Source organism: Antennarius striatus, chromosome 4 (assembly GCF_040054535.1).
Source record: "Antennarius striatus isolate MH-2024 chromosome 4, ASM4005453v1, whole genome shotgun sequence".
In the NCBI taxonomy this organism is placed as follows: Eukaryota; Metazoa; Chordata; class Actinopteri; order Lophiiformes; family Antennariidae; genus Antennarius; species Antennarius striatus.
This window is the reverse complement of record NC_090779.1, coordinates 25,194,812-25,209,612: the sequence shown is the minus strand read 5'-3', so window position 1 is coordinate 25,209,612 and position 14,801 is coordinate 25,194,812. Positions and strand designations below refer to the sequence as shown.

The following is a 14,801-nucleotide window of genomic DNA, read 5'->3' as shown; positions in this document are numbered from 1 at the left end:
CAGGTCAGAAAGTTTGTCTGCTCAGAATGGACATCTGACTCATACGTTCACCACTTGTCACGCTTTTCTTTCCTAAATAATCGTGACTAACCTGCAGGGGTTTGTTTAAAACCTGTATGATCATGTGACTGCTCGCTATGATGGATGATTTTACAGCGATTTTTCCACAATGACGGTTTTTTTTTTTTCTTGGTTTTTTGTTTTTTTTAAAAGCTAAATGTAAAATTGTGGGCAAACCTTTCAAAATAAGAGTTCTACGAAATTATAAAATGCAGTGACGAAAGTTTTAAAGCCTTGTTGGAGAACGGCTCCTCAATCTGGGGTTTGTCTGGACTCTTATTAGATCATCAGAAAGCGTTGAAAACAGAGGGCGCTGTCATAGGTCAGCCGTGTGGAATGCGAACACACACACACACACACACACACACACACACACGCCGCCCTGTTTTCTCCCAGAGATTCCCTCATCCCGGCTCTTTTTTTTCCCAAAATAGAAGCACTCAATAACAGCCACAGTCACCCCCAGATCAGCCCGTTTCGTCACCCATGGCAAGAAAAGCAGTTTTGTTTTTCCTGGAATTCCAGCGCGTTCACCTGGATTTCATTGCAAAGGGCTGCTCTGTAGCTTTGTGACCAACAGAGTCAACAAGTTGCTGCTTTTTTTTTTTCTCCGATAAACAGAAATATTGTGTGAAAAGCCGTGGCACTGAGAGCTCTGTGTATTTACCTCTACGCAAAGTATTTGTGAGGCTCTCAGTGGCGGCATTCATTCAAGCTGACGCTCATTACTTGTGATTTCTCTATGAAATAATGATTTTATAAGGAGAACAAATTCCTCAGCTCTGAAAACTGAAGCACCTAAACATGAATGATCGTCTTTATACCTGGAAAAAAATCAGAGGAGCTCCGGGGCGCCGAGCGCCGCAGGGTTGTCAGCTCCAACCGGGGGGCGCTTGAGATTCTCCTCTGTTGAGTTACGTCGTTATTGAGTATAAAAAAATACATGTAAAAATAAAAATCAAGTTCGTGTCATTTTACTCCCCTGTCTGCTGCAAATACTGGAATCATAAAATCACTAGTAAACCATTAAAAGCACATAATATCAAGTTACTGTAGAATAAATAAGAATAAAAAACATAGCAACGTAGCAACCCCTGTTAGCCACAATGAGGAAGAAGCAGCTGAAGACGAGACAGAGACGTTTTTTCTGTACTATATTAAAGAAATAAAATGTAATTCTTTGTCAGCTTAAAATAGATTCATATTGATTCAATATTATTAAATTGCATTCATTAATAAAAGTTCAGTACAGGTAATTAATGATGTAAGACGAGTTTACCTGAACCAGGTAGATATAAAGTCAATGTGTCTGATTAGTAACACAACTAATGAGTTCAAGTCCCTTCATTTTGAAGCACAAACCTTAACATACAGGTTCTTAGCGTCATAAAGAAGAGGAGTTCATCAACAAGCATCAATAATAAGGATTTTTTTAATGTCTACTTATTTGAACAGAGCTGTTTTCCCTAAAACCTTGGAGCAGCGATGGTCTGTGTTGGGTTCTATCCCACACCGCTGGCACTGATGTTCTGAGGACGTTTGGTTTGAACTGAATCTCTTTGAAAACACATTCCCCTTACATTCACCGGACTATTTCAGCCCCAACAAACATAATTAAAGGATTTTGTCTCTCATCAAACGGACACCTGGAGAAAACTTTGGGTTTTATGTCTCCATTAGTCCCGTCGATGGAAAAATCTCAATCAGGGCCAAAGATGGAACGCTCAGAGAGCCATGAATGCGTTTCTTGTCCGGCGGCGTAAACACACGATGCCGGGTCTCTATGTTCAGGGACCCGGACCAAAACCGCACGGTCGTGAAATCAAGAAGTGGCCTTATTGACCAACACCCTCCCTTGTGCTTGTTATTTCTCCTGGCATGCGAACACACCCGGCGCTAACACAAATACAGTACACACACACACACACACATGTATCTGCTGTGTGGCAGCGATACACAGCCGACCATTGACGAACCCATTGAAGACCAAAGTCAACACTCAGCAGCTCAAAAGCAGCGTTTGTCCGCCGTCCCCCCCACCCCACCCCACCCCCACCCACCGCTGCTAGGCGACCTGGTCAGGGGTAATAGTTTGAATCTTAATCTGTAAATTGCGCCGCATTGTGGCGACGTCATCATGTAAACGGGATTCAAAGTGAAACCGATTTAAAATTCGACTTCGTAGTCGCCGACAACGGAGGCAGAAAGGAGTTGAGTTTGGTGGAAGGAGACGGTTGGACTCGCTGGTCCGTGTCGCTCATAAGTTTTATTTCTACTGGCCCGACTGGAAAGTCCGTTTTTTAAATTTGCTAAACTGCAAATGAATTAACATTAAATCTCCTCACAGCTCGATCCTCCTTCCCTCATCCTCTCTTCTTTTTCACTCCGGATCGACAGAAGCTTGAACAGTTTGTCGTTTTCCAGTTCAGCTTCCAGCAATTACCTTTGACCTCTGGTGGGATGGACGAAAAGCCGCCGCGATGCCCAAATAAGCTCATTACACAAGTTTTAATCCGTGTTGTGCTTTGACCTCTAAAGATAATTGAGACATGTTGTAAACAAGGATGAAATCCTATTATCTTAAGAATATTCCTTAAACTGTGATGAGTCCATAAATCAAGAAACAAAACGGACTGATGAACTGATTTTGAAATATTTTTTTCCCCTTTGCATCAATCCAGCAGATGAAGCCGTAACGTTTCAGACGTATCAGGTGCAGAGACGTCTGTTTCAGGGTGACGTGAAGGAAGTTGTTCCAGAAGCCCGTGGCGATACGACAGCTGCCCTCGCACATTTTTCAAAGAAACTGCATTAGCCCTGAGGCTAACGGCGGGAAAAAGTGGGCTTTAATAAGTCATTAGAGGACACGAGGGTCCCGCTATAGCGGAGAACAATCAGCAGGCGCCCCCGCGTGCGCTGTTCTCAGTGTGATGGAGCGTGTTCATAATTCAGGATATGCTAAACTGAGGGGACACGGCGGCGCCGAGAGGCTAACCCGCGGAGGAGAGGAGAATTTAAATGTTAAATGTTCACCGGGGATATAACCAGAACAAGTACAATTAAAATAACACAGGCGTTTGTATCTGGATTATATGTACATGCCAGATTATGTTTCAGATTTTGTCAAATTTTGAGGTAATCCAGAGATTCCAGATGGGGGAGGAGCCACACAGGTGGCTCTCAGAGCACTCAGGAGGTGCCAAAGCCTAGTAATCCCAGATTAGGGTTGACAAGTCATTTCGCTGGATGCCCCCATTGTAATCCCAGTTGACTCTCTATCCTCTGACAATGAGTTTTGTTCACTTCTGAGGATTTCCTCGGCTTTGTTGGCAGGAAGTAGCTGCATTATTCAGAAACACGGCCAACAACAACAGATTTTTTATTCAATTATTGACCGTGGTGATTCTGGGACGCGACCCGCCGTCTCAGACTGGATTTAATTCCTGCTCGCTGCCGGCATGTTTAACCTACATGTGCTTTAACGCGGCGCTGAATTCATTTTTAAAACACGCTGATTGGCGTCGATGTGACACTTTTGCACATTCAAGGATATGAAATATGAAACCTGATAAATATTGGATTTGTTATAAATTACAACACATATATAGAGATTTTTTTTATTTTCACCGGCTCCAACGGCAAATTTTATTTTTCATTTTAAACCTAATATTTTAGCTTTAAAAATATTTAACTAAGAAAACACTTGATGGAATCCCATCACTTGTCTGGATGAATGAACGTGGTAAAATATGGACACGAGGGCAGTTTAGAGGAGGTGGAGGAGGAGGGGGGAGGTGGGGGAGGAGAGGGGGAGGTGGGGGAGGAGAGGGGAGGTGGTGCTGACCCAGCAGAGGAGCGTTAAACTCCTCCAGTTGTCTCATTTGAGGCATCTCAGCATCCTCCGGCATGTCGAGTCGTCACAATCCCAACTAATCCCCCCCCTACACACACACACACACACACACACACAGGCGTGTTCAGCAGCACATGTGTGTTGTGGGAAACACAGATATATACATATCTGATCATCTGACGCTGGTAAATATTTCATGTGCATACGTGAATAGAAACATGAGTCCGCCTCACCGCCGACAGGAAACACGCTACAGACGTGTACAGCAGTTCCTGTAAAATACGAACACACATGTGGCGTGCAAAGGTGCATCAGGTGTGTGTCCTACAGGTCAGAGTGAACTTTACCCGCCAACGCCAAATATGCATCGTTCAATCCCAGCCAATCACAGCAGCCGTTACTCAACCCCTGAGGATACTCAGCCACAGAGGATAAACTTGGTTCAGTTTTCAGCTGGTTTGGGATTAAAAGAGTAAAACAGGAGCCCAGAAACCAACTGAAATGTCAACAACAACAACAACAACAACAACAACAAGCAGAGGATCCAAAAACGACCAATCAGCGACACGTTGGCGGCGTCCTCTCTCCTGTTTCTCGCCGTTTGACTCGTCCAACAGAGTTTTGGACAAATGAAGTGTCAGATATTAAAACAAATCCATCATGGGACAAGAATTTCACCGTACGGGGGGGGGGGGCTTCTTTAAGAAAGCTGTGTTTCTTTTTCGTCCTCCGACTGCTCCCCGTCTCTCCGTCTCCACCCCCCCCCCACCTCTTTCTTCCTCCATGGCGGCGGTGGGCTCGCCGGCTGTAAATCACAATTAAGGGGTTCATTACAAACGGCTGATTTATGGAGACCCGGCGCTCGTCTCCGGGCCTTTCAGCCATATATTAACTGACTACAAGATCTCATGCATAGTTATGAGGCGTGTGTTTACTGTACGGGACGGGGTCACCAGCCAATAGGCATTAATTATTGAGTAACAGTCCAGAGGTTAAATGAATCGCATCCAGATGATCAATCATTGGCTGCATCAGAAACGTCTTCATACGAACGCCTGACGCGGTTTTACCTCCGCCGCACATCGAATCAACAAACACAAATATGAACTTTCAAGAACGAAACTTCGCAATAAAAGGCGTCTGTCCGTCTGTCCGTCAGGAAGTGGGAGCGCCTGTTTCTGTTTCCCTGTTTCCCTATTGGTCGAGTCGTCGAACATCCTTTGCTCGGGATTGGTTACAACTTGAATGGATGAGCTCCGACTCGCTCGCGCCTTTTTATGGTAAACGTGAAATACGATTGTGAGAAACAGCACCTCATTATTAATTAGTATAAAATGTTTTTTTACTTTAAAATTTACTCCAAACTTTTTCTCCAAAATTTTCCAGAAAAGATTAAAGCCATAAAAAGAATCCAGAACAGTAAATGCATTTGTTCTGCGCCTGACAATTATTATGACATTATAAATAGTATTTCCTTAAGTAATCGAGTAAATCAATTATTCAACAGACGACGTGGTAAATATTCCACATTAATTACTGGAAACTGCGTCAAATATTTGCTGTTTGATTTTCTGATCCTCTAATAACTTAATCTTAACTTAATCTCTACAAACTCTTCTTGCGACCAACTTCTGGAACGCAAGCCGACTGTAATTAATGTTTTGTGTGCAGACGTGTAATAGTCATGTAACAGACGTGTAATAGTCGTTGGTCATGACTAATTCATGGTGACGCAGAATAATGGAGACGATTAGGGGATTGAAGGTGTGACAAACCGCCGTAGGCCGACCCGACAGACAGGCAGGTGTCGTCAAAGGACGCAGCCATGGCTACGCCTTCCCGACCCGCTGGGGCGTCCACTTCCTGTCCCAGTGGGTGGGACAGGAAGTGGACGCCCCAGTCCGTGTTTGTGCTTAGGTGATCCTCATTTCGTTGCCGTCTTAAAGCCGTCAAAAGGTATTTTATGTGCACTTGTTATCCATTAGCCGTTAGTGTGTAGCCTCTCCGTCAGCGCGGCCTCTGGTGCCTCGACCTCTCGGGGCTGGGGGGGGGGTTTATGAAGCTAACCAGAAGCGATGTCATCCCTCCGCTCCCCCCACAATGGGACTCATTGGATTAAGTTCGAGCAGGCTTTGTTAAAAGCTGCTGCAAATCTAATCAAGGAAGGGACCTCAATTACGCTAGCATGTACTTAAACGATCAGTTCACTAAAAATGGAGGGGGCGGGGGGGCGGACAGTGTGGGAATGCCATCAGCAGCCATTAAGGTCAGTTAATTCTGGACGGCAGCTTTAAGACCGCGTGCGCTGATGAGACGGCTGTGAGGATGAGGATGTGGTGATGTGAGACACAGGTGTCAGCGCTGCAGCGGGGACACCGGCGCAGGGGCGGGGCTTCGTCTAAAACCGGCTGTTGGGGAGGACGTCCGACGTCTGTCGTACGGACAGAACAACAAGGTGGATGAGGACCAGGTGGCATCAGAGCCCAGATCCCTGACCTCTGACCTCAACGACCCGTGGAGGGTCAAACAGGAAGCAATTATCCAGGATTTCAATGATGAGCCAATGACGTGAGGCCCCGCCTTCGTATATTTTAGCAATAAGTTCATCAAGAGATCCACGGACGCCGCTGCAGCGTTAGCATGGAACGTACCCCCCCTCCCCAGTAGAGTAACCTCTCACCAGATAAACCAGAGGTAGAATGTAGATCCATCCTCCTCCCCCTGGTCTCCAGCATTACCTCACCAGAGGAGGATCCGCCTGAAGCCGCCGCGGTCGCACAACAGACAAAAGCGCTCATCTCCAGGAAGCCGCTGCCACTGCCTGCGGTTTTGGCGAGAGGAGAAGCGAGGGGGGAAAAAGTGACTCAGCCCCACGGTTCCTTTCTTCTCGCTGCCGAGCGGGGGGATAAACGGAGGGATAAAGCGCAGGGGGAGATAATATTTAGAGCAGGCCCCATTTCAAGGGCAATAGAAGAGAGAAAGTGGGGTATGAGCTTGGGTGGTTTGGGAAGTCGCCACGAGGGTCGGGTCTATACGGTTGCTTGCGGGGCGCCCCCACACCGTGGATTAATGTGTAAGTTGGGGGCGGGCTGTAAAGCGCCGGCCGCCGCAGCTCCTTCAACGGCAACCAGATGGGCTTCAGACGGGGGAGTTGATGAGGCGTGAGCGTGCAAAACACAAACACATGCAGGCACAAACACAAATAAATGGACGCAGACAATCTGAGAAACAGCTAAATACATAAAACACACACACACACACACGCGCGCAAGCGAGCTTCAGCGAATCGCTGAAGTTCCCCTCGCTCTGCAAACGGCGGACCGACGTGAACGTTTCGTACGTGGACAAATCGGATGAATTAACTTAATATCCGAGCTCAAGGAGACTTAAAAGCTAACCGCTACGTTCGGGTTAAGCGCCGAGACACGATGCCAAATTTTCATTCGCCGGTGCCCATCAGCTGCTTCCCTGCAGCGGGGGTGATGTTCACATGCAGAGAACGCCATGGCGTTTCTCCGGAAGCCAAACAGGTAACCTCAGTTAATCCATTAGCTCGTTAGCTCGTTAGCCCGCCACAAATCAGCCCGATGACTGCCTGCTGTCTGCTCGCTACGCTAACTGTCTGCAAATGACTGCGATTACAGCGAACACGTGTGACCACGGAGCTCTGCAAGGCCCGCAAAGATCTCGTCTCAAAGGCCAGAACACACAACCCACCGCTGCATCCACACACACACACACACACACACACACACACACACACACACACACCAGAAACGACACCCCCAGCATTTACAAGAGCGACTCCTCCAGATATCAACTGTTGTCGTCGGGATGCGATCAGCGCCCTCTGAATGTCTATTTCATTTTTCTGAAGTTGTCATCTTAGAATGACGTAATGCGATTTGAAAAATAACTGAATGTCGACCCAATAATGTGATTTCAAGCTTACAGACGACGAAAATTAAATTAAATTTGATATAATTAAAAGTAGACGTAAGACGTCCGGTCAGAATTCAGCAGGAAAGGGAAAAGAAAGGAAGTCTTTCTGGTTCATTCACATTTTCTAATTATTGCTGTATAAAAAAATATCTGACACCAGGTGTCGAATCAGGCCGGAGGATCGAGTCCAGAATCCACCCCCCCACCCCACCCCCCCAAAAAAACTTGGATTATTTATTTCTCTTGTGACCCTTTAATGGGTTTTTGACCTCCAGATTGTAATGGGAGATGATTTACACGAGCCTTAAATCAAGTCTGAAACTGAACCACCACCCCCACACACACACACACACACACACACACACACACACACACACACACACACACACACACACACACACACAGGGCCCGCCGGGCGGGGCGCAGATTATTAACCGCAACAAAACGCTGAATCTTGTCCACGGCGAGTTTACCAGCCAGAATCAAACGGGCCACTTGTTGACCTGGCAGTGACACGGCTCAAGGGCCGCCAGCGAGGGCCCTAATAAGTGTCCTTAAACAGGGGGGGGGGGATTAGCCAGATGGTCAGATCACTCTTTTCTCCCACCTCTCCCATCTGGACATTTCATGCGTCTCCCCTCCTCTGCTCAAACCATTGAGATCTGCCGCCGCGACCTCGCCAGCTTAATTTGGGCTAGTGTTACCTACGGCACTATTTGACTCCAGATATAATCTTTATTGCTCAGAGAGAGAAAGTCCATTAAAAGGCATACTGTAGGTCCCGGCGCTGAAAGCTTCCTGGAGTGATGCCTGTGAGAGTCTTTAAAAGACCTCTTTCTTCGCCCGACTGAAAGCCGCTATTGAAGGAGAATACTGGTCTGCGTTTTCTGTGAAACAAATCAAAAGCGTTCTGTATGTCTGGATGGATGGAGGGGGGGGGGGATGCACAGAGACAGCTACAGTTTGGCTTGCATGGACCAACACACACTAGACCCCCGCATGCCGCGCTGCTAACACAACCGCTGGTGCAGAGCGAGGTGTGTTCAAACAGTGCTGCTCCCAGGTAACAATGGCGAGTTCTCAGCGCCAGATATGATCTGAATGGAGGATGTAATCACCCGCAGCGCCGGACGAGAGCACACACACACGCGCGCGAGCGACGTCATGATCAGGGGGGACTCACAGAAACGAGAGACTTTACCGCCGGCGCCCTCTTCTCACTTGCGGGTGGCTTTAAAAGTCATGAACGTCACCTGGAAAAGAGGAAGAATTTTGTTTTAAATGTGATGAAAATGACGTTTGTGGAAGGACATCCTGATGCGATTTTTTAAAAAACGTAGGAATATAGGATGGGAGGGGCTTAAAATTGCCTCATATTTGAGGCTTTTATTTTAAACCTTGAACCTCCTGTTGAAAGCAGGACGTCCCAAACCCCCCCTGATGGGCTCCAGTGTGACAGCAGGTTATTGTTGGTTCAGACACCTGAAGAGAAGAAGAACAACCAGACGGCGACAGGCCTCTTGGCCGGTGGGGGGGGGGGGGGGTCTGTGGGAACGCCCCCGGTTCTGGAGGTCAGCGGGAACGTTTTTATTTAAGTGTGTGAACGAACCCCTGAGAGGAAAGGTGCGCCGGGCGGATTCCTCCCGTCCCACCGACAAATTGAGGTTTAAAACGTTTAAAAATTTTGCGTTGGAATCTGGAGGCGGGTGAACGTCCTCCTGACCCACCTGAGGTCCGTCTGCAGCGGACGCTCCAGGACGAACAGAGGCCCTGTGTGGAGCCCAACAGAGGGTCAGTGTGTTTCTCACACAGCACACACACACCGCTACACACTCAGCCACGCAAACGCGAACAAACGACAAGCAGCGTGATTCTTGAACGCACCTTTGAAGTCTAAAAATTGGCAGTAATTGCTCTTAATGCGGTTAGCGACGGCTGGTATTTGTTTCAAGTCTCTGATCGGAGGGACGGCGAGTCAAGACCCGGTCCACTCTGAGGGCTGACCCCAGGTCAGCCTGATTACACACACACACACACACACACCGCCAAAAACCATTCACTGAACCGAGGGTCAAGGAACACAAACGGACCGGTTCTGGACTGCGGGTGAAGACAGAACAGGGGGCTCGTCTGAACGGAGACGGGGGAGGCGGTGAGTTAAAGAGCTGAACGGGACACGGCGGGGCAGCGAACGCATCACAGAACGCAACACAAACACGCCTTTGATTCCACAATTTGAGGCTAATTGAGAACAATGAAGAAAAGCGCCGACCCCCGGCCCCCCCGTGTGATCTTTTATTCACGTCTTTAATCAAGCAAATTATTTTTCTCAAGGATGCGTTTTGGTTTTTTTTTCTCTCAGGGCACAATTAAAGCCGATCCTGACCAGAACGACTCAAAGGGTTGGCACGCTGACGTGCTCCTATACGAGGAACGCTCGCCTCTGTAAACACTTTTATGAGAAGCACTTTTTTTTCCATCCAAGAGGCAGAAGTGCCTGAACAGAATCGAACAGCCCCCGGCTCCAGAAACCTCCTCCTGAAACCCCGGTGAGCTGCGTTCACACTCCCCGGCTCCCGGTGACCCGTCTGAACACGTTCCAAACGTCTGCAGAACCAGTTATTGTCTTTCTATTTTTTTTTATTTGTATTTTTTGTAAACCCTCCACTTCTCCTCACGCCCTGCCACTCATCCGCACACGGCGGACCTGAACCTGGAGGATGCTGGGTAATCAGAGAAGCTGCCAACTGCCCTCAACAACAGCCTGGCACGCAGGCGTTCGCTCACGTTGGCCTGTATGGATTCTGCACAAACAGCCGTAAAATACACATAAATGCAAATGCAGACGACTGCATGAGGAATGTGCATTTGCATTATGGGATGTGTATAATTAAGGGTTTGTGCAAAGATGAGGGGAAAAACATTCTTAAATAATAAAAGTGAGTGTGCAGGAGCTGCAGAGGGCGTGGCGCCAGCGTTCATGAATATAGATTTGAATAGTTTCCCCTGTAGATCCTCAAGCCCCTGCATGTTGGGATTAACCCTCCGCGGGCCGCAGCACATAAACACACCAGTTTGAGGCCACTTCCTTTAAAACTGGAATCTGAGAATATTTCCCAGAATGCAATAAAAATGTCAGCTCCGATCATCGTTCGCCGTGGCTTCACATGATCGTTCGATCATGTGCTGAGTTCCCCCTGCGAATAAATCGTTCCGTAAATCAACGGCGACAAAAGGAAGTTGCACAAGTTTTTCTTTAAGGTATGTAAGCGCTTGTTTTCGCTATGGTGTCGCTATAGCAACGCCTCGTGATGAAGGGGGCGTGTGCGTTCTATTTAACTGTGTGTGGTTTTGCTGATGTCTGTTATAAAATGATTAAAACTGAGTTGAGCAAACGTAACTTTTCTTGGGGGGGGGGGACATATGAAGACATTCCAGAATGCGACAACTTCCTTACGCCCACCAGCTGTAAAACACCAAATGCTGTCCTACAGATGCTCCAGTAGCCAATCGCACCTGTCTGAGGCAGCAAACGGGGGGGCTGGAGACGTGTGTGATGTCACAACGCCGCCGCCGGTAAGAACAGACACACACACACACACACACACACACACACTGCGTTACAAGAGTGATGCCTGCACCTGCACAATGAATGCACACATTCACACAACCCAATCTGCACGGCCACAAATGCTGTCTGGTGCAGCTGTCATGTCAGCGCCACTTGTGCAGCGTCGACCCGCTGGAGGGGGAACAATGGAACCCTATGAGACAGAGGCGCTGAGCGCCACATGAGGCGCCGCGCCGCCACCTCCGTGTCCGCCCTGCAGGAATAACGCAGTACGGGTCCAGCTAATCATATGGGTAATTTAACCAGAATGAGCTTCACTTGACCCATAAATGATGGGCTTACGCCACACGCCGACTCAGCGTACCGGCCGCGCCGCTCGGCCTCCGAGCGTTTCTGTCGCCGGGTTTCCAGCAGGAGAGCTGCTTCAGACATCAGGTATGATACACAATACAGTACTAGAGTACTACAGTATATTACAGTACAGTATATTAAAGTACAGTACTAGAGTAGTCCTTGAGATACGAGTTGAAACTTAAAACCTAAATTATTTATTTTATTTTATTTTTAACCAGCAGACACGCAGACTTTACCTGTATATAATTAATTATAAATAAGTTACGTAAACAACGATAAAGAATGAAAAAAAAATGCAAAGGTCACAAGAACACAAAAACTACGTCTTTACTCCACCAACGAGAACGAGATCCGGTCTCACTGATGTCGTATCCATCCGCCAACACGTAAAGAACGAGATCCGGTCTCACTGATGTATCCATCCACTCACTAGCGGTGGCGTCCTCAAACGTAAGACTCATATCCCAGATTTTGCTCGTATCTCAAACAACTTGTATGCTTTCTCCAAACACGTTTGGTCTGCTTCCTATCAGCTGAAGTTTTAACGATACTTAGAATGATTGACATCTTGAAGGAAAAGTTTGCATGAAACAAGTTCATTAATGTCCCGTCTTTGACTTGAGAAACTTAACGTGAAGCTGAGATGAAGAATTTTTTCCAGATTCTGTTGAGAAAGTTTTGGGTTGATGCTTTAAACTCAGGCGAGGTCAGAGGTCAGACGGCGGTAGATAAACAACTTTAACCTTGAGTTTCAGGTGAAGGAAGGGTAGAAGAAAGAAAAACCGTGTCAGCTGAACTATTTTGCGGTTGCGTTAATAAAACAGACACGGTTGCGGAAGTGCTGGTGGGTGGGCGGACGGCTCCTCGGAACACCTTCACTCAGAGGAATGAGGGAAGGGGATGTTTGCATGAGTGAAAAGCTTTTGTGTCGGTCACAAAGGAGCGAGGTGAACGCTGAAGAGGCTGGAGTGACAACACGCATTCTCCGCCGCGTCGCTCTCAACATGAAATATCGCTGCAGCAAAGGGCAGGAGGGTTGTTGGAGGCAAGCGCCGGCACATACGCCTGGGCCTCGCCCCTCTGCCTGCTACCCTTAGGAGATTACATTATGGCGCGCGCCATTGTCCCGCTTCTTCAAGACAAAGCCTGTTCCGCTGTGCAAACAAGCGCGCCTTGGAGAGATTGTAAAAACAAGAGGTGAATGTCAAAGGCGGGGGTGAAAAGGATCTGCGCCGCTTTTGTGGGGGCGGCTGAGGTATGAACAAACACGCCGCTGCGTGACGGCGACGACAGACGCGCCTTGTGTAGGCAACGGAGAAGCATCTTCACATGAAAAGGCCCCGATACCGTGAGAAGTCTCCCCGGGGCCGACGCCCGTCCACCAGGACAAAAGAGCCACCCCCCCACCCCCCCACAAGAAAAAATAAAAACACACACAGAACGCGTTTCTGCACAGACAAAACAGGAGGTCGGGAACGACGAGGCGGCGCCGCCGAGACCACGACGAGAATAAGAAGACGTCTTCATTAAATTAGGATTAAATACTTCATCTGCAGCATAGTGGCATCAGAGGCTCCGCCCCCCCCCCACCCCCCAGCCTGACGTCGACCCCGTCCCGACCCAAACGAGGCTTTAACTGTCAGGGGCAATAATCTGGGCAGCCTCCAGTTCACCAGGCCAGCTTGTAATTAATTGCTGTGAGCGTAAATGGAAATTAGTCCACTGGGGGCGCAAAGGGAGGGGGCAACCTGGTGGGGGGTGGGGGGTGGGGGGGTTAAAAAAAAAAAAGGCTGTCGGGCCAATATTCCAGCAGGGAGCAATCTGCGAGAGAGGGAAATGATTTAGAGGACGACGCACAAATCTGCCGCCGAAACGTGGAGAAGCTGGATATGGTTGGGGGGGGGTGTCGTGGAGATGGGATGTGGGGGGGGGGGCGCTCGTAATAAATATCCAGTGTTTGACGTCCGTCCTCTCCCCAGTAGGTCCAAGATATGTATTCACAGGAGAAACGAAGCGTTGGGTTTGTCCACTTACCCCCCCACCAAAAAAAACCGCTCTGACCCCCCCCCCCACACACACACACACACACACACACACACACACACTCACACACACACACCAGAGGATTATGGGAGGAGAGTGATGACACGGCTAACAGGTATCGATCTCGCCGTTTTCTGACGCTGCTTCCATCCCAGAACACGACCGGACGCCACGACGAGCTGAGTCATGAGTCGTAAGGCGCCGACTCATCGCTCCGACCGGATATCCGCCATCGCTGTTACTCCTGTGGGCGGGACTAAATCAAAAAAGAGGCGCCAACCCCCAGAAACGTGTCGTCGTTTCCGGCGGCGCCGCCAAAAACGAGCACAGGAAGCGTTGTTGGACGAAACCTGCAGGAACGTGAAGGAAACACACGTGAAATCCACGATGCACACACACACACACACACACACACACACACACACACACACACACACACACACACACACACGGGGCCCCACAGCAGCCACAATAGCGTCTTTATGACATAAGCTCCTTTTCACTACGCTGCTCCACAAAGAGCTTTTTCCGATGGCGGGGGCCTCCAGCAATAACAATTGACATCACGGCACAGACGTGTGTTTCCCATGTTCCCCGGCGAGACGCCGCTTCAGCTCCTGGAGGAGCAGATCTGCTGAGGCAGCGGTTTTCCCCCCCGTAGCAGCGGAGCCTCCGTGGGGAGCCATCGACTGGAGGGCCCCCGCGGCGAGGGGCCATTTCAACCGGGTCGCGCTCCAGTCGCGTGCCAAGACAAATAAAGTACCTCTGACCCTACAGGAGCGCCGCCGACCCCGCAGGTCGTCTGTGACTCCGCCTCCTGTCGGGCTAAACGCTTAGCGCTGCTCCTGAAACGTGCAAAAACAAAACGTCCAACAGGTGGAGCGTCGGGCTCGGCGTGACGCCATCTGAGGCGTGATCTGAAGGTCTGAGCGTGGGATTGATGGGCGGGATTGATGGGCGGGGCTCTTAGGCGCTGAA

General features: G+C 48.9%; 1 protein-coding gene across 5 annotated transcripts in view; it reads right to left on the bottom strand.

The window, feature by feature from the left end:
- The window catches only part of LOC137594596 (transcription factor SOX-6-like), a 74,342-nt gene that overhangs the window by 53,847 nt on the left and 5,694 nt on the right, over positions 1-14,801 (bottom strand). For 2 of the 5 annotated variants that reach the window (XM_068314204.1, XM_068314205.1), the window contains exon 2: positions 9,039-9,108. The exons of the other annotated variants lie outside the window; for them this stretch is intronic. The gene's annotated coding sequence lies outside the window, so the exon portion shown is untranslated. The remainder of the gene's footprint in view (positions 1-9,038; positions 9,109-14,801) is intronic. 5 annotated transcript variants of the gene reach the window in all.